Consider the following 14440-nt stretch of genomic DNA (forward strand, 5'->3'; position numbering starts at 1 on the left):
TCTTCAACGGAACCGTGAAATGAGCGAAAGCGTGGGAAACATTGCATTCGAAATGCTTGTGAATTTTCCAATTGCCCAGTGAGTGTCGACAAAACACGTAAATTCTCTGCTCCGACGTATGAGGCGTAACAACTAGTGCAATTTGTTGTTGCATCGTGTGCCAGCAGTCTTCGAGAGTGTGTTACGAGCTTAGCGTGATAAGTTTGTAGACAGCATGTAGGCGACGTTTTATTAGTAACGGCCCCATACAGCGATTGCACAACAGTAAAGGACATGAGTCAATGTATAGTTGTGCATTGTGGGAGGTTTTGCAGCCTCGTCTGAGCCCGGATAGCTCAGTTGGTAGAGCATTAGGCTTTTAACCTAAGGGTCCAGGGTTCAAGGCCCCGTCGAGGCGGAAATTTTAACACTTTGGTAGCGATTCGTCTGGTAGCGGTGGAAACGCTACGGAAAATAATGCAGTTACGCCGTTTACTGACACCACAGTGCTTTAAACGGTAGCAGTTGCATGTGTCGGGAGAACACCGCGCTAACGGCAGTCGTGGCCGAGTGGTTAAGGCGTCTGACTCGAAATCAGATTCCCTCTGGGAGCGTAGGTTCGAATCCTACCGGCTGCGTGCGATTTTGCGTACAGAGGAGCAAACATTTTCGCACACATGTGACATGCGTGGGCGAATGCGGGTGCAAACAGTGACGCCATTCTCAACAAGACGAAAATTTCCGTTTTAAGAATACTGAGTTTTCGCGACGACCGCTGCTTACTGTGGCTATCGGTTCACCTCACACTGACACTGACGCTGGGACTGCAGAAAGCCGTCGCTGAGATCGTGAGTTCACAGATGTGCTCGAAAGTGATGGACAGAGCGAACATTTCATTTTCTTTTTAAGAATCGCAATTTCCATCACTCGAGTGCGGCCAAAGCAGTGGTGCAGCGTTTCTTTTCTTAAGATCTCGCAGCTGCTTGGAGGTATGTCGATCGTTTTAAGACGACAGAAAACTAGCGTCAGCGGTGCGTCAGTGGGAAGTCGGTGAAGTCGCCATCGGAGCCATAAGCCAGTAATTACGACATACGAATCACTCGCGCACCGCGCAGCTGTACGATAATGCTCGTGCGTGGGCCCGCATAGCTGAGTCGGTAGAGCGCTAGGTTTTCAACCAAAGGGTCCTGGGTTCAAGTCCCTGTCTGGGCGAAAATTAATACACTTTCGTAACGGCTAATGGAAACCCTACAGAAAAGAGTGAGGCCACGCCGTTTTTCTGCCATCAGATTGCTTCTAAAGATGGCGGTTTCAGTTGTCGGGAGTCGCTTCCGCCACCGGCAGTCGTGGCCGAGTGGTTAAGGCGTCTGACTTGAAATCAGATTCCCTCTGGGAGCGTAGGTTCGAGTCCTGCCGACTGCGAAAATTTCTCGCTCTCAAAAGGCGGACGTTCAGCTGCATCCTAGCAGTTGCGTCACTACTAAACACGTGGGTCACCAGCAATGTGCAGTGCTATTTGATCCAGGGCGCAGCGTTACAGTCGCGCCCAGAAGCCGCAGCTCATCTCCGCGTCTCACAGCCGTCCACCTGGTGTTAGTACAAGTGTCGCCTCACTGGGCAGTGCAGATGTGTCCATTTTAGCTTGCAGACGATGACGTGTAGCAATTTATGAGCTAACGCAAGTCGTATGTTTTACCGTGTGTATCTGCTAGATACTGCCTCTCATACGGTGGAGAGACTCACTCCTTCTTGTGTCTCGTTCTCCGCACACGAGTTGCCCCTGGCATCGATATAGCACGGGTTTTCTAGCGTCAGCGAAGTCAATATTACACGAATCGAGTCGACATGTTTGCTTGTTACGATGACGGAAGAAGAAGAAATGTGTGTGGAACTTCACTGCATCGGCTGCTCGCCTTTCAGCGCCCCTGTGTCTTATCAGACGAAGGTGACTGTGAAATTGGCAACGAGGCAGAGGTTAACGAACACATGCAAATGGCAACCTTCGACGTCAGCCGAAATAGCTCAGTTGGGAGAGCGTTAGACTGAAGATCTAAAGGTCCCTGGTTCGATCCCGGTTTCGGCAGGTATTCGTTTTGATGCGACGCCAATGGAATTACTCTGCGTTTGTGATAATGCAACTACCGCTGACAACAAAAATGACTCTCTCCTGTAGCTGTTCTGGTTGTCTAGTGCATGCCATAAGAGGAACTCACTAGACAACTAACTCCCCTAGAAGCAAAAGAATTAAAAATATCCTACCGACTGCATTCCTTTTTCTGTGTCAGGTGGTGAAGAACGTCTTCAACGGAACCGTGAAATGAGCGAAAGCGTGGGAAACATTGCATTCGAAATGCTTGTGAATTTTCCAATTGCCCAGTGAGTGTCGACAAAACACGTAAATTCTCTGCTCCGACGTATGAGGCGTAACAACTAGTGCAATTTGTTGTTGCATCGTGTGCCAGCAGTCTTCGAGAGTGTGTTACGAGCTTAGCGTGATAAGTTTGTAGACAGCATGTAGGCGACGTTTATTAGTAACGGCCCCATACAGCGATTGCACAACAGTAAAGGACATGAGTCAATGTATAGTTGTGCATTGTGGGAGGTTTTGCAGCCTCGTCTGAGCCCGGATAGCTCAGTTGGTAGAGCATTAGGCTTTTAACCTAAGGGTCCAGGGTTCAAGGCCCCGTCGAGGCGGAAATTTTAACACTTTGGTAGCGATTCGTCTGGTAGCGGTGGAAACGCTACGGAAAATAATGCAGTTACGCCGTTTACTGACACCACAGTGCTTTAAAACGGTAGCAGTTGCATGTGTCGGGAGAACACCGCGCTAACGGCAGTCGTGGCCGAGTGGTTAAGGCGTCTGACTCGAAATCAGATTCCCTCTGGAGCGTAGGTTTCGAATCCTACCGGCTGCGTGCGATTTTGCGTACAGAGGAGCAAACATTTTCGCACACATGTGACATGCGTGGGCGAATGCGGGTGCAAACCAGTGACGCCATTCTCAACAAGACGAAAATTTCCGTTTTAAGAATACTGAGTTTTCGCGACGACGCTGCTTACTGTGGCTATCGGTTCACCTCACACTGACACTGACGCTGGGACTGCAGAAAGCCGTCGCTGAGATCGTGAGTTCACAGATGTGCTCGAAAGTGATGGACAGAGCGAACATTTCATTTTCTTTTTAAGAATCGCAATTTCCATCACTCGAGTGCGGCCAAAGCAGTGGTGCAGCGTTTCTTTTCTTAAGATCTCGCAGCTGCTTGGAGGTATGTCGATCGTTTTAAGACGACAGAAAACTAGCGTCAGCGGTGCGTCAGTGGGAAGTCGGTGAAGTCGCCATCGGAGCCATAAGCCAGTAATTACGACATACGAATCACTCGCGCACCGCGCAGCTGTACGATAATGCTCGTGCGTGGGCCCGCATAGCTGAGTCGGTAGAGCGCTAGGTTTTCAACCAAAGGGTCCTGGGTTCAAGTCCCTGTCTGGGCGAAAATTAATACACTTTCGTAACGGCTAATGGAAACCCTACAGAAAAGAGTGAGGCCACGCCGTTTTCTGCCATCAGATTGCTTCTAAAGATGGCGGTTTCAGTTGTCGGGAGTCGCTTCCGCCACCGGCAGTCGTGGCCGAGTGGTTAAGGCGTCTGACTTGAAATCAGATTCCCTCTGGGAGCGTAGGTTCGAGTCCTGCCGACTGCGAAAATTTTCTCGCTCTCAAAAGGCGGACGTTCAGCTGCATCCTAGCAGTTGCGTCACTACTAAACACGTGGGTCACCAGCAATGTGCAGTGCTATTTGATCCAGGGCGCAGCGTTACAGTCGCGCCCAGAAGCCGCAGCTCATCTCCGCGTCTCACAGCCGTCCACCTGGTGTTAGTACAAGTGTCGCCTCACTGGGCAGTGCAGATGTGTCCATTTTAGCTTGCAGACGATGACGTGTAGCAATTTATGAGCTAACGCAAGTCGTATGTTTTACCGTGTGTATCTGCTAGATACTGCCTCTCATACGGTGGAGAGACTCACTCCTTCTTGTGTCTCGTTCTCCGCACACGAGTTGCCCCTGGCATCGATATAGCACGGGTTTTCTAGCGTCAGCGAAGTCAATATTACACGAATCGAGTCGACATGTTTGCTTGTTACGATGACGGAAGAAGAAGAAATGTGTGTGGAACTTCACTGCATCGGCTGCTCGCCTTTCAGCGCCCTGTGTCTTATCAGACGAAGGTGACTGTGAAATTGGCAACGAGGCAGAGGTTAACGAACACATGCAAATGGCAACCTTCGACGTCAGCCGAAATAGCTCAGTTGGGAGAGCGTTAGACTGAAGATCTAAAGGTCCCTGTTCGATCCCGGGTTTCGGCAGGTATTCGTTTTGATGCGACGCCAATGGAATTACTCTGCGTTTGTGATAATGCAACTACCGCTGACAACAAAAATGACTCTCTCCTGTAGCTGTTCTGGTTGTCTAGTGCATGCCATAAGAGGAACTCACTAGACAACTAACTCCCCTAGAAGCAAAAGAATTAAAAATATCCTACCGACTGCATTCCTTTTTCTGTGTCAGGTGGTGAAGAACGTCTTCAACGGAACCGTGAAATGAGCGAAAGCGTGGGAAACATTGCATTCGAAATGCTTGTGAATTTTCCAATTGCCCAGTGAGTGTCGACAAAACACGTAAATTCTCTGCTCCGACGTATGAGGCGTAACAACTAGTGCAATTTGTTGTTGCATCGTGTGCCAGCAGTCTTCGAGAGTGTGTTACGAGCTTAGCGTGATAAGTTTGTAGACAGCATGTAGGCGACGTTTTATTAGTAACGGCCCCATACAGCGATTGCACAACAGTAAAGGACATGAGTCAATGTATAGTTGTGCATTGTGGGAGGTTTTGCAGCCTCGTCTGAGCCCGGATAGCTCAGTTGGTAGAGCATTAGGCTTTTAACCTAAGGGTCCAGGGTTCAAGGCCCCGTCGAGGCGGAAATTTTAACACTTTGGTAGCGATTCGTCTGGTAGCGGTGGAAACGCTACGGAAAATAATGCAGTTACGCCGTTTACTGACACCACAGTGCTTTAAACGGTAGCAGTTGCATGTGTCGGGAGAACACCGCGCTAACGGCAGTCGTGGCCGAGTGGTTAAGGCGTCTGACTCGAAATCAGATTCCCTCTGGGAGCGTAGGTTCGAATCCTACCGGCTGCGTGCGATTTTGCGTACAGAGGAGCAAACATTTTCGCACACATGTGACATGCGTGGGCGAATGCGGGTGCAAACCAGTGACGCCATTCTCAACAAGACGAAAATTTCCGTTTTAAGAATACTGAGTTTCGCGACGACCGCTGCTTACTGTGGCTATCGGTTCACCTCACACTGACACTGACGCTGGGACTGCAGAAAGCCGTCGCTGAGATCGTGAGTTCACAGATGTGCTCGAAAGTGATGGACAGAGCGAACATTTCATTTTCTTTTTAGAATCGCAATTTCCATCACTCGAGTGCGGCCAAAGCAGTGGTGCAGCGTTTCTTTTCTTAAGATCTCGCAGCTGCTTGGAGGTATGTCGATCGTTTTAAGACGACAGAAAACTAGCGTCAGCGGTGCGTCAGTGGGAAGTCGGTGAAGTCGCCATCGGAGCCATAAGCCAGTAATTACGACATACGAATCACTCGCGCACCGCGCAGCTGTACGATAATGCTCGTGCGTGGGCCCGCATAGCTGAGTCGGTAGAGCGCTAGGTTTTCAACCAAAGGGTCCTGGGTTCAAGTCCCTGTCTGGGCGAAAATTAATACACTTTCGTAACGGCTAATGGAAACCCTACAGAAAAGAGTGAGGCCACGCCGTTTTCTGCCATCAGATTGCTTCTAAAGATGGCGGTTTCAGTTGTCGGGAGTCGCTTCCGCCACCGGCAGTCGTGGCCGAGTGGTTAAGGCGTCTGACTTGAAATCAGATTCCCTCTGGGAGCGTAGGTTCGAGTCCTGCCGACTGCGAAAATTTTCTCGCTCTCAAAAGGCGGACGTTCAGCTGCATCCTAGCAGTTGCGTCACTACTAAACACGTGGGGTCACCAGCAAGTGCAGTGCTATTTGATCCAGGGCGCAGCGTTACAGTCGCGCCCAGAAGCCGCAGCTCATCTCCGCGTCTCACAGCCGTCCACCTGGTGTTAGTACAAGTGTCGCCTCACTGGGCAGTGCAGATGTGTCCATTTTAGCTTGCAGACGATGACGTGTAGCAATTTATGAGCTAACGCAAGTCGTATGTTTTACCGTGTGTATCTGCTAGATACTGCCTCTCATACGGTGGAGAGACTCACTCCTTCTTGTGTCTCGTTCTCCGCACACGAGTTGCCCCTGGCATCGATATAGCACGGGTTTTCTAGCGTCAGCGAAGTCAATATTACACGAATCGAGTCGACATGTTTGCTTGTTACGATGACGGAAGAAGAAGAAATGTGTGTGGAACTTCACTGCATCGGCTGCTCGCCTTTCAGCGCCCCTGTGTCTTATCAGACGAAGGTGACTGTGAAATTGGCAACGAGGCAGAGGTTAACGAACACATGCAAATGGCAACCTTCGACGTCAGCCGAAATAGCTCAGTTGGGAGAGCGTTAGACTGAAGATCTAAAGGTCCCTGGTTCGATCCCGGGTTTCGGCAGGTATTCGTTTTGATGCGACGCCAATGGAATTACTCTGCGTTTGTGATAATGCAACTACCGCTGACAACAAAAATGACTCTCTCCTGTAGCTGTTCTGGTTGTCTAGTGCATGCCATAAGAGGAACTCACTAGACAACTAACTCCCCTAGAAGCAAAAGAATTAAAAATATCCTACCGACTGCATTCCTTTTTCTGTGTCAGGTGGTGAAGAACGTCTTCAACGGAACCGTGAAATGAGCGAAAGCGTGGGAAACATTGCATTCGAAATGCTTGTGAATTTTCCAATTGCCCAGTGAGTGTCGACAAAACACGTAAATTCTCTGCTCCGACGTATGAGGCGTAACAACTAGTGCAATTTGTTGTTGCATCGTGTGCCAGCAGTCTTCGAGAGTGTGTTACGAGCTTAGCGTGATAAGTTTGTAGACAGCATGTAGGCGACGTTTTATTAGTAACGGCCCCATACAGCGATTGCACAACAGTAAAGGACATGAGTCAATGTATAGTTGTGCATTGTGGGAGGTTTTGCAGCCTCGTCTGAGCCCGGATAGCTCAGTTGGTAGAGCATTAGGCTTTTAACCTAAGGGTCCAGGGTTCAAGGCCCCGTCGAGGCGGAAATTTTAACACTTTGGTAGCGATTCGTCTGGTAGCGGTGGAAACGCTACGGAAAATAATGCAGTTACGCCGTTTACTGACACCACAGTGCTTTAAACGGTAGCAGTTGCATGTGTCGGGAGAACACCGCGCTAACGGCAGTCGTGGCCGAGTGGTTAAGGCGTCTGACTCGAAATCAGATTCCCTCTGGGAGCGTAGGTTCGAATCCTACCGGCTGCGTGCGATTTTGCGTACAGAGGAGCAAACATTTTCGCACACATGTGACATGCGTGGGCGAATGCGGGTGCAAACCAGTGACGCCATTCTCAACAAGACGAAAATTTCCGTTTTAAGAATACTGAGTTTTCGCGACGACCGCTGCTTACTGTGGCTATCGGTTCACCTCACACTGACACTGACGCTGGGACTGCAGAAAGCCGTCGCTGAGATCGTGAGTTCACAGATGTGCTCGAAAGTGATGGACAGAGCGAACATTTCATTTTCTTTTTAAGAATCGCAATTTCCATCACTCGAGTGCGGCCAAAGCAGTGGTGCAGCGTTTCTTTTCTTAAGATCTCGCAGCTGCTTGGAGGTATGTCGATCGTTTTAAGACGACAGAAAACTAGCGTCAGCGGTGCGTCAGTGGGAAGTCGGTGAAGTCGCCATCGGAGCCATAAGCCAGTAATTACGACATACGAATCACTCGCGCACCGCGCAGCTGTACGATAATGCTCGTGCGTGGGCCCGCATAGCTGAGTCGGTAGAGCGCTAGGTTTTCAACCAAAGGGTCCTGGGTTCAAGTCCCTGTCTGGGCGAAAATTAATACACTTTCGTAACGGCTAATGGAAACCCTACAGAAAAGAGTGAGGCCACGCCGTTTTCTGCCATCAGATTGCTTCTAAAGATGGCGGTTTCAGTTGTCGGGAGTCGCTTCCGCCACCGGCAGTCGTGGCCGAGTGGTTAAGGCGTCTGACTTGAAATCAGATTCCCTCTGGGAGCGTAGGTTCGAGTCCTGCCGACTGCGAAAATTTTCTCGCTCTCAAAAGGCGGACGTTCAGCTGCATCCTAGCAGTTGCGTCACTACTAAACACGTGGGTCACCAGCAATGTGCAGTGCTATTTGATCCAGGGCGCAGCGTTACAGTCGCGCCCAGAAGCCGCAGCTCATCTCCGCGTCTCACAGCCGTCCACCTGGTGTTAGTACAAGTGTCGCCTCACTGGGCAGTGCAGATGTGTCCATTTTAGCTTGCAGACGATGACGTGTAGCAATTTATGAGCTAACGCAAGTCGTATGTTTTACCGTGTGTATCTGCTAGATACTGCCTCTCATACGGTGGAGAGACTCACTCCTTCTTGTGTCTCGTTCTCCGCACACGAGTTGCCCCTGGCATCGATATAGCACGGGTTTTCTAGCGTCAGCGAAGTCAATATTACACGAATCGAGTCGACATGTTTGCTTGTTACGATGACGGAAGAAGAAGAAATGTGTGTGGAACTTCACTGCATCGGCTGCTCGCCTTTCAGCGCCCCTGTGTCTTATCAGACGAAGGTGACTGTGAAATTGGCAACGAGGCAGAGGTTAACGAACACATGCAAATGGCAACCTTCGACGTCAGCCGAAATAGCTCAGTTGGGAGAGCGTTAGACTGAAGATCTAAAGGTCCCTGGTTCGATCCCGGGTTTCGGCAGGTATTCGTTTTGATGCGACGCCAATGGAATTACTCTGCGTTTGTGATAATGCAACTACCGCTGACAACAAAAATGACTCTCTCCTGTAGCTGTTCTGGTTGTCTAGTGCATGCCATAAGAGGAACTCACTAGACAACTAACTCCCCTAGAAGCAAAAGAATTAAAAATATCCTACCGACTGCATTCCTTTTTCTGTGTCAGGTGGTGAAGAACGTCTTCAACGGAACCGTGAAATGAGCGAAAGCGTGGGAAACATTGCATTCGAAATGCTTGTGAATTTTCCAATTGCCCAGTGAGTGTCGACAAAACACGTAAATTCTCTGCTCCGACGTATGAGGCGTAACAACTAGTGCAATTTGTTGTTGCATCGTGTGCCAGCAGTCTTCGAGAGTGTGTTACGAGCTTAGCGTGATAAGTTTGTAGACAGCATGTAGGCGACGTTTTATTAGTAACGGCCCCATACAGCGATTGCACAACAGTAAAGGACATGAGTCAATGTATAGTTGTGCATTGTGGGAGGTTTTGCAGCCTCGTCTGAGCCCGGATAGCTCAGTTGGTAGAGCATTAGGCTTTTAACCTAAGGGTCCAGGGTTCAAGGCCCCGTCGAGGCGGAAATTTTAACACTTTGGTAGCGATTCGTCTGGTAGCGGTGGAAACGCTACGGAAAATAATGCAGTTACGCCGTTTACTGACACCACAGTGCTTTAAACGGTAGCAGTTGCATGTGTCGGGAGAACACCGCGCTAACGGCAGTCGTGGCCGAGTGGTTAAGGCGTCTGACTCGAAATCAGATTCCCTCTGGGAGCGTAGGTTCGAATCCTACCGGCTGCGTGCGATTTTGCGTACAGAGGAGCAAACATTTTCGCACACATGTGACATGCGTGGGCGAATGCGGGTGCAAACCAGTGACGCCATTCTCAACAAGACGAAAATTTCCGTTTTAAGAATACTGAGTTTTCGCGACGACCGCTGCTTACTGTGGCTATCGGTTCACCTCACACTGACACTGACGCTGGGACTGCAGAAAGCCGTCGCTGAGATCGTGAGTTCACAGATGTGCTCGAAAGTGATGGACAGAGCGAACATTTCATTTTCTTTTTAAGAATCGCAATTTCCATCACTCGAGTGCGGCCAAAGCAGTGGTGCAGCGTTTCTTTTCTTAAGATCTCGCAGCTGCTTGGAGGTATGTCGATCGTTTTAAGACGACAGAAAACTAGCGTCAGCGGTGCGTCAGTGGGAAGTCGGTGAAGTCGCCATCGGAGCCATAAGCCAGTAATTACGACATACGAATCACTCGCGCACCGCGCAGCTGTACGATAATGCTCGTGCGTGGGCCCGCATAGCTGAGTCGGTAGAGCGCTAGGTTTTCAACCAAAGGGTCCTGGGTTCAAGTCCCTGTCTGGGCGAAAATTAATACACTTTCGTAACGGCTAATGGAAACCCTACAGAAAAGAGTGAGGCCACGCCGTTTTCTGCCATCAGATTGCTTCTAAAGATGGCGGTTTCAGTTGTCGGGAGTCGCTTCCGCCACCTGCAGTCGTGGCCGAGTGGTTAAGGCGTCTGACTTGAAATCAGATTCCCTCTGGGAGCGTAGGTTCGAGTCCTGCCGACTGCGAAAATTTTCTCGCTCTCAAAAGGCGGACGTTCAGCTGCATCCTAGCAGTTGCGTCACTACTAAACACGTGGGTCACCAGCAATGTGCAGTGCTATTTGATCCAGGGCGCAGCGTTACAGTCGCGCCCAGAAGCCGCAGCTCATCTCCGCGTCTCACAGCCGTCCACCTGGTGTTAGTACAAGTGTCGCCTCACTGGGCAGTGCAGATGTGTCCATTTTAGCTTGCAGACGATGACGTGTAGCAATTTATGAGCTAACGCAAGTCGTATGTTTTACCGTGTGTATCTGCTAGATACTGCCTCTCATACGGTGGAGAGACTCACTCCTTCTTGTGTCTCGTTCTCCGCACACGAGTTGCCCCTGGCATCGATATAGCACGGGTTTTCTAGCGTCAGCGAAGTCAATATTACACGAATCGAGTCGACATGTTTGCTTGTTACGATGACGGAAGAAGAAGAAATGTGTGTGGAACTTCACTGCATCGGCTGCTCGCCTTTCAGCGCCCCTGTGTCTTATCAGACGAAGGTGACTGTGAAATTGGCAACGAGGCAGAGGTTAACGAACACATGCAAATGGCAACCTTCGACGTCAGCCGAAATAGCTCAGTTGGGAGAGCGTTAGACTGAAGATCTAAAGGTCCCTGGTTCGATCCCGGGTTTCGGCAGGTATTCGTTTTGATGCGACGCCAATGGAATTACTCTGCGTTTGTGATAATGCAACTACCGCTGACAACAAAAATGACTCTCTCCTGTAGCTGTTCTGGTTGTCTAGTGCATGCCATAAGAGGAACTCACTAGACAACTAACTCCCCTAGAAGCAAAAGAATTAAAAATATCCTACCGACTGCATTCCTTTTTCTGTGTCAGGTGGTGAAGAACGTCTTCAACGGAACCGTGAAATGAGCGAAAGCGTGGGAAACATTGCATTCGAAATGCTTGTGAATTTTCCAATTGCCCAGTGAGTGTCGACAAAACACGTAAATTCTCTGCTCCGACGTATGAGGCGTAACAACTAGTGCAATTTGTTGTTGCATCGTGTGCCAGCAGTCTTCGAGAGTGTGTTACGAGCTTAGCGTGATAAGTTTGTAGACAGCATGTAGGCGACGTTTTATTAGTAACGGCCCCATACAGCGATTGCACAACAGTAAAGGACATGAGTCAATGTATAGTTGTGCATTGTGGGAGGTTTTGCAGCCTCGTCTGAGCCCGGATAGCTCAGTTGGTAGAGCATTAGGCTTTTAACCTAAGGGTCCAGGGTTCAAGGCCCCGTCGAGGCGGAAATTTTAACACTTTGGTAGCGATTCGTCTGGTAGCGGTGGAAACGCTACGGAAAATAATGCAGTTACGCCGTTTACTGACACCACAGTGCTTTAAACGGTAGCAGTTGCATGTGTCGGGAGAACACCGCGCTAACGGCAGTCGTGGCCGAGTGGTTAAGGCGTCTGACTCGAAATCAGATTCCCTCTGGGAGCGTAGGTTCGAATCCTACCGGCTGCGTGCGATTTTGCGTACAGAGGAGCAAACATTTTCGCACACATGTGACATGCGTGGGCGAATGCGGGTGCAAACCAGTGACGCCATTCTCAACAAGACGAAAATTTCCGTTTTAAGAATACTGAGTTTTCGCGACGACCGCTGCTTACTGTGGCTATCGGTTCACCTCACACTGACACTGACGCTGGGACTGCAGAAAGCCGTCGCTGAGATCGTGAGTTCACAGATGTGCTCGAAAGTGATGGACAGAGCGAACATTTCATTTTCTTTTTAAGAATCGCAATTTCCATCACTCGAGTGCGGCCAAAGCAGTGGTGCAGCGTTTCTTTTCTTAAGATCTCGCAGCTGCTTGGAGGTATGTCGATCGTTTTAAGACGACAGAAAACTAGCGTCAGCGGTGCGTCAGTGGGAAGTCGGTGAAGTCGCCATCGGAGCCATAAGCCAGTAATTACGACATACGAATCACTCGCGCACCGCGCAGCTGTACGATAATGCTCGTGCGTGGGCCCGCATAGCTGAGTCGGTAGAGCGCTAGGTTTTCAACCAAAGGGTCCTGGGTTCAAGTCCCTGTCTGGGCGAAAATTAATACACTTTCGTAACGGCTAATGGAAACCCTACAGAAAAGAGTGAGGCCACGCCGTTTTCTGCCATCAGATTGCTTCTAAAGATGGCGGTTTCAGTTGTCGGGAGTCGCTTCCGCCACCGGCAGTCGTGGCCGAGTGGTTAAGGCGTCTGACTTGAAATCAGATTCCCTCTGGGAGCGTAGGTTCGAGTCCTGCCGACTGCGAAAATTTTCTCGCTCTCAAAAGGCGGACGTTCAGCTGCATCCTAGCAGTTGCGTCACTACTAAACACGTGGGTCACCAGCAATGTGCAGTGCTATTTGATCCAGGGCGCAGCGTTACAGTTGCGCCCAGAAGCCGCAGCTCATCTCCGCGTCTCACAGCCGTCCACCTGGTGTTAGTACAAGTGTCGCCTCACTGGGCAGTGCAGATGTGTCCATTTTAGCTTGCAGACGATGACGTGTAGCAATTTATGAGCTAACGCAAGTCGTATGTTTTACCGTGTGTATCTGCTAGATACTGCCTCTCATACGGTGGAGAGACTCACTCCTTCTTGTGTCTCGTTCTCCGCACACGAGTTGCCCCTGGCATCGATATAGCACGGGTTTTCTAGCGTCAGCGAAGTCAATATTACACGAATCGAGTCGACATGTTTGCTTGTTACGATGACGGAAGAAGAAGAAATGTGTGTGGAACTTCACTGCATCGGCTGCTCGCCTTTCAGCGCCCCTGTGTCTTATCAGACGAAGGTGACTGTGAAATTGGCAACGAGGCAGAGGTTAACGAACACATGCAAATGGCAACCTTCGACGTCAGCCGAAATAGCTCAGTTGGGAGAGCGTTAGACTGAAGATCTAAAGGTCCCTGGTTCGATCCCGGGTTTCGGCAGGTATTCGTTTTGATGCGACGCCAATGGAATTACTCTGCGTTTGTGATAATGCAACTACCGCTGACAACAAAAATGACTCTCTCCTGTAGCTGTTCTGGTTGTCTAGTGCATGCCATAAGAGGAACTCACTAGACAACTAACTCCCCTAGAAGCAAAAGAATTAAAAATATCCTACCGACTGCATTCCTTTTTCTGTGTCAGGTGGTGAAGAACGTCTTCAACGGAACCGTGAAATGAGCGAAAGCGTGGGAAACATTGCATTCGAAATGCTTGTGAATTTTCCAATTGCCCAGTGAGTGTCGACAAAACACGTAAATTCTCTGCTCCGACGTATGAGGCGTAACAACTAGTGCAATTTGTTGTTGCATCGTGTGCCAGCAGTCTTCGAGAGTGTGTTACGAGCTTAGCGTGATAAGTTTGTAGACAGCATGTAGGCGACGTTTTATTAGTAACGGCCCCATACAGCGATTGCACAACAGTAAAGGACATGAGTCAATGTATAGTTGTGCATTGTGGGAGGTTTTGCAGCCTCGTCTGAGCCCGGATAGCTCAGTTGGTAGAGCATTAGGCTTTTAACCTAAGGGTCCAGGGTTCAAGGCCCCGTCGAGGCGGAAATTTTAACACTTTGGTAGCGATTCGTCTGGTAGCGGTGGAAACGCTACGGAAAATAATGCAGTTACGCCGTTTACTGACACCACAGTGCTTTAAACGGTAGCAGTTGCATGTGTCGGGAGAACACCGCGCTAACGGCAGTCGTGGCCGAGTGGTTAAGGCGTCTGACTCGAAATCAGATTCCCTCTGGGAGCGTAGGTTCGAATCCTACCGGCTGCGTGCGATTTTGCGTACAGAGGAGCAAACATTTTCGCACACATGTGACATGCGTGGGCGAATGCGGGTGCAAACCAGTGACGCCATTCTCAACAAGACGAAAATTTCCGTTTTAAGAATACTGAGTTTTCGCGACGACCGCTGCTTACTGTGGCTATC

General features: G+C 49.8%; 26 non-coding genes across 26 annotated transcripts; all 26 read left to right on the forward strand.

The window, feature by feature from the left end:
• Positions 1 to 324: 324 nt before the first annotated feature.
• On the forward strand, positions 325 to 397 carry Trnak-uuu (transfer RNA lysine (anticodon UUU)). Its single transcript has one exon. It is a non-coding gene; the product is annotated as a tRNA-Lys (tRNA).
• A 138-nt stretch (positions 398 to 535) lies between these two features.
• On the forward strand, positions 536 to 617 carry Trnas-cga (transfer RNA serine (anticodon CGA)). The gene has a single exon. It is a non-coding gene; the product is annotated as a tRNA-Ser (tRNA).
• A 702-nt stretch (positions 618 to 1319) lies between these two features.
• Positions 1320 to 1401, forward strand: Trnas-uga (transfer RNA serine (anticodon UGA)). The gene has a single exon. It is a non-coding gene; the product is annotated as a tRNA-Ser (tRNA).
• A 589-nt stretch (positions 1402 to 1990) lies between these two features.
• On the forward strand, positions 1991 to 2062 carry Trnaf-gaa (transfer RNA phenylalanine (anticodon GAA)). Its single transcript has one exon. It is a non-coding gene; the product is annotated as a tRNA-Phe (tRNA).
• A 538-nt stretch (positions 2063 to 2600) lies between these two features.
• Positions 2601 to 2673, forward strand: Trnak-uuu (transfer RNA lysine (anticodon UUU)). Its single transcript has one exon. It is a non-coding gene; the product is annotated as a tRNA-Lys (tRNA).
• A 139-nt stretch (positions 2674 to 2812) lies between these two features.
• On the forward strand, positions 2813 to 2894 carry Trnas-cga (transfer RNA serine (anticodon CGA)). Its single transcript has one exon. It is a non-coding gene; the product is annotated as a tRNA-Ser (tRNA).
• Positions 2895 to 3595: 701 nt separating this feature from the next.
• On the forward strand, positions 3596 to 3677 carry Trnas-uga (transfer RNA serine (anticodon UGA)). Its single transcript has one exon. It is a non-coding gene; the product is annotated as a tRNA-Ser (tRNA).
• Positions 3678 to 4266: 589 nt separating this feature from the next.
• Trnaf-gaa (transfer RNA phenylalanine (anticodon GAA)) lies at positions 4267 to 4338 on the forward strand. The gene has a single exon. It is a non-coding gene; the product is annotated as a tRNA-Phe (tRNA).
• A 539-nt stretch (positions 4339 to 4877) lies between these two features.
• Positions 4878 to 4950, forward strand: Trnak-uuu (transfer RNA lysine (anticodon UUU)). Its single transcript has one exon. It is a non-coding gene; the product is annotated as a tRNA-Lys (tRNA).
• Positions 4951 to 5088: 138 nt separating this feature from the next.
• Trnas-cga (transfer RNA serine (anticodon CGA)) lies at positions 5089 to 5170 on the forward strand. The gene has a single exon. It is a non-coding gene; the product is annotated as a tRNA-Ser (tRNA).
• A 700-nt stretch (positions 5171 to 5870) lies between these two features.
• Trnas-uga (transfer RNA serine (anticodon UGA)) lies at positions 5871 to 5952 on the forward strand. The gene has a single exon. It is a non-coding gene; the product is annotated as a tRNA-Ser (tRNA).
• Positions 5953 to 6542: 590 nt separating this feature from the next.
• Positions 6543 to 6615, forward strand: Trnaf-gaa (transfer RNA phenylalanine (anticodon GAA)). The gene has a single exon. It is a non-coding gene; the product is annotated as a tRNA-Phe (tRNA).
• A 539-nt stretch (positions 6616 to 7154) lies between these two features.
• Positions 7155 to 7227, forward strand: Trnak-uuu (transfer RNA lysine (anticodon UUU)). Its single transcript has one exon. It is a non-coding gene; the product is annotated as a tRNA-Lys (tRNA).
• A 138-nt stretch (positions 7228 to 7365) lies between these two features.
• On the forward strand, positions 7366 to 7447 carry Trnas-cga (transfer RNA serine (anticodon CGA)). Its single transcript has one exon. It is a non-coding gene; the product is annotated as a tRNA-Ser (tRNA).
• Positions 7448 to 8149: 702 nt separating this feature from the next.
• Positions 8150 to 8231, forward strand: Trnas-uga (transfer RNA serine (anticodon UGA)). Its single transcript has one exon. It is a non-coding gene; the product is annotated as a tRNA-Ser (tRNA).
• Positions 8232 to 8821: 590 nt separating this feature from the next.
• Trnaf-gaa (transfer RNA phenylalanine (anticodon GAA)) lies at positions 8822 to 8894 on the forward strand. Its single transcript has one exon. It is a non-coding gene; the product is annotated as a tRNA-Phe (tRNA).
• A 539-nt stretch (positions 8895 to 9433) lies between these two features.
• Trnak-uuu (transfer RNA lysine (anticodon UUU)) lies at positions 9434 to 9506 on the forward strand. Its single transcript has one exon. It is a non-coding gene; the product is annotated as a tRNA-Lys (tRNA).
• Positions 9507 to 9644: 138 nt separating this feature from the next.
• Positions 9645 to 9726, forward strand: Trnas-cga (transfer RNA serine (anticodon CGA)). The gene has a single exon. It is a non-coding gene; the product is annotated as a tRNA-Ser (tRNA).
• A 702-nt stretch (positions 9727 to 10428) lies between these two features.
• Trnas-uga (transfer RNA serine (anticodon UGA)) lies at positions 10429 to 10510 on the forward strand. Its single transcript has one exon. It is a non-coding gene; the product is annotated as a tRNA-Ser (tRNA).
• A 590-nt stretch (positions 10511 to 11100) lies between these two features.
• Positions 11101 to 11173, forward strand: Trnaf-gaa (transfer RNA phenylalanine (anticodon GAA)). Its single transcript has one exon. It is a non-coding gene; the product is annotated as a tRNA-Phe (tRNA).
• A 539-nt stretch (positions 11174 to 11712) lies between these two features.
• Positions 11713 to 11785, forward strand: Trnak-uuu (transfer RNA lysine (anticodon UUU)). Its single transcript has one exon. It is a non-coding gene; the product is annotated as a tRNA-Lys (tRNA).
• A 138-nt stretch (positions 11786 to 11923) lies between these two features.
• On the forward strand, positions 11924 to 12005 carry Trnas-cga (transfer RNA serine (anticodon CGA)). The gene has a single exon. It is a non-coding gene; the product is annotated as a tRNA-Ser (tRNA).
• Positions 12006 to 12707: 702 nt separating this feature from the next.
• Positions 12708 to 12789, forward strand: Trnas-uga (transfer RNA serine (anticodon UGA)). The gene has a single exon. It is a non-coding gene; the product is annotated as a tRNA-Ser (tRNA).
• Positions 12790 to 13379: 590 nt separating this feature from the next.
• Trnaf-gaa (transfer RNA phenylalanine (anticodon GAA)) lies at positions 13380 to 13452 on the forward strand. Its single transcript has one exon. It is a non-coding gene; the product is annotated as a tRNA-Phe (tRNA).
• A 539-nt stretch (positions 13453 to 13991) lies between these two features.
• On the forward strand, positions 13992 to 14064 carry Trnak-uuu (transfer RNA lysine (anticodon UUU)). Its single transcript has one exon. It is a non-coding gene; the product is annotated as a tRNA-Lys (tRNA).
• A 138-nt stretch (positions 14065 to 14202) lies between these two features.
• Trnas-cga (transfer RNA serine (anticodon CGA)) lies at positions 14203 to 14284 on the forward strand. Its single transcript has one exon. It is a non-coding gene; the product is annotated as a tRNA-Ser (tRNA).
• The last annotated feature ends 156 nt before the right edge of the window (positions 14285 to 14440 follow it).

The sequence above is a fragment of the Schistocerca serialis genome, unplaced genomic scaffold (genome assembly GCF_023864345.2).
Source record: "Schistocerca serialis cubense isolate TAMUIC-IGC-003099 unplaced genomic scaffold, iqSchSeri2.2 HiC_scaffold_1377, whole genome shotgun sequence".
In the NCBI taxonomy this organism is placed as follows: domain Eukaryota; kingdom Metazoa; phylum Arthropoda; class Insecta; order Orthoptera; family Acrididae; genus Schistocerca; species Schistocerca serialis.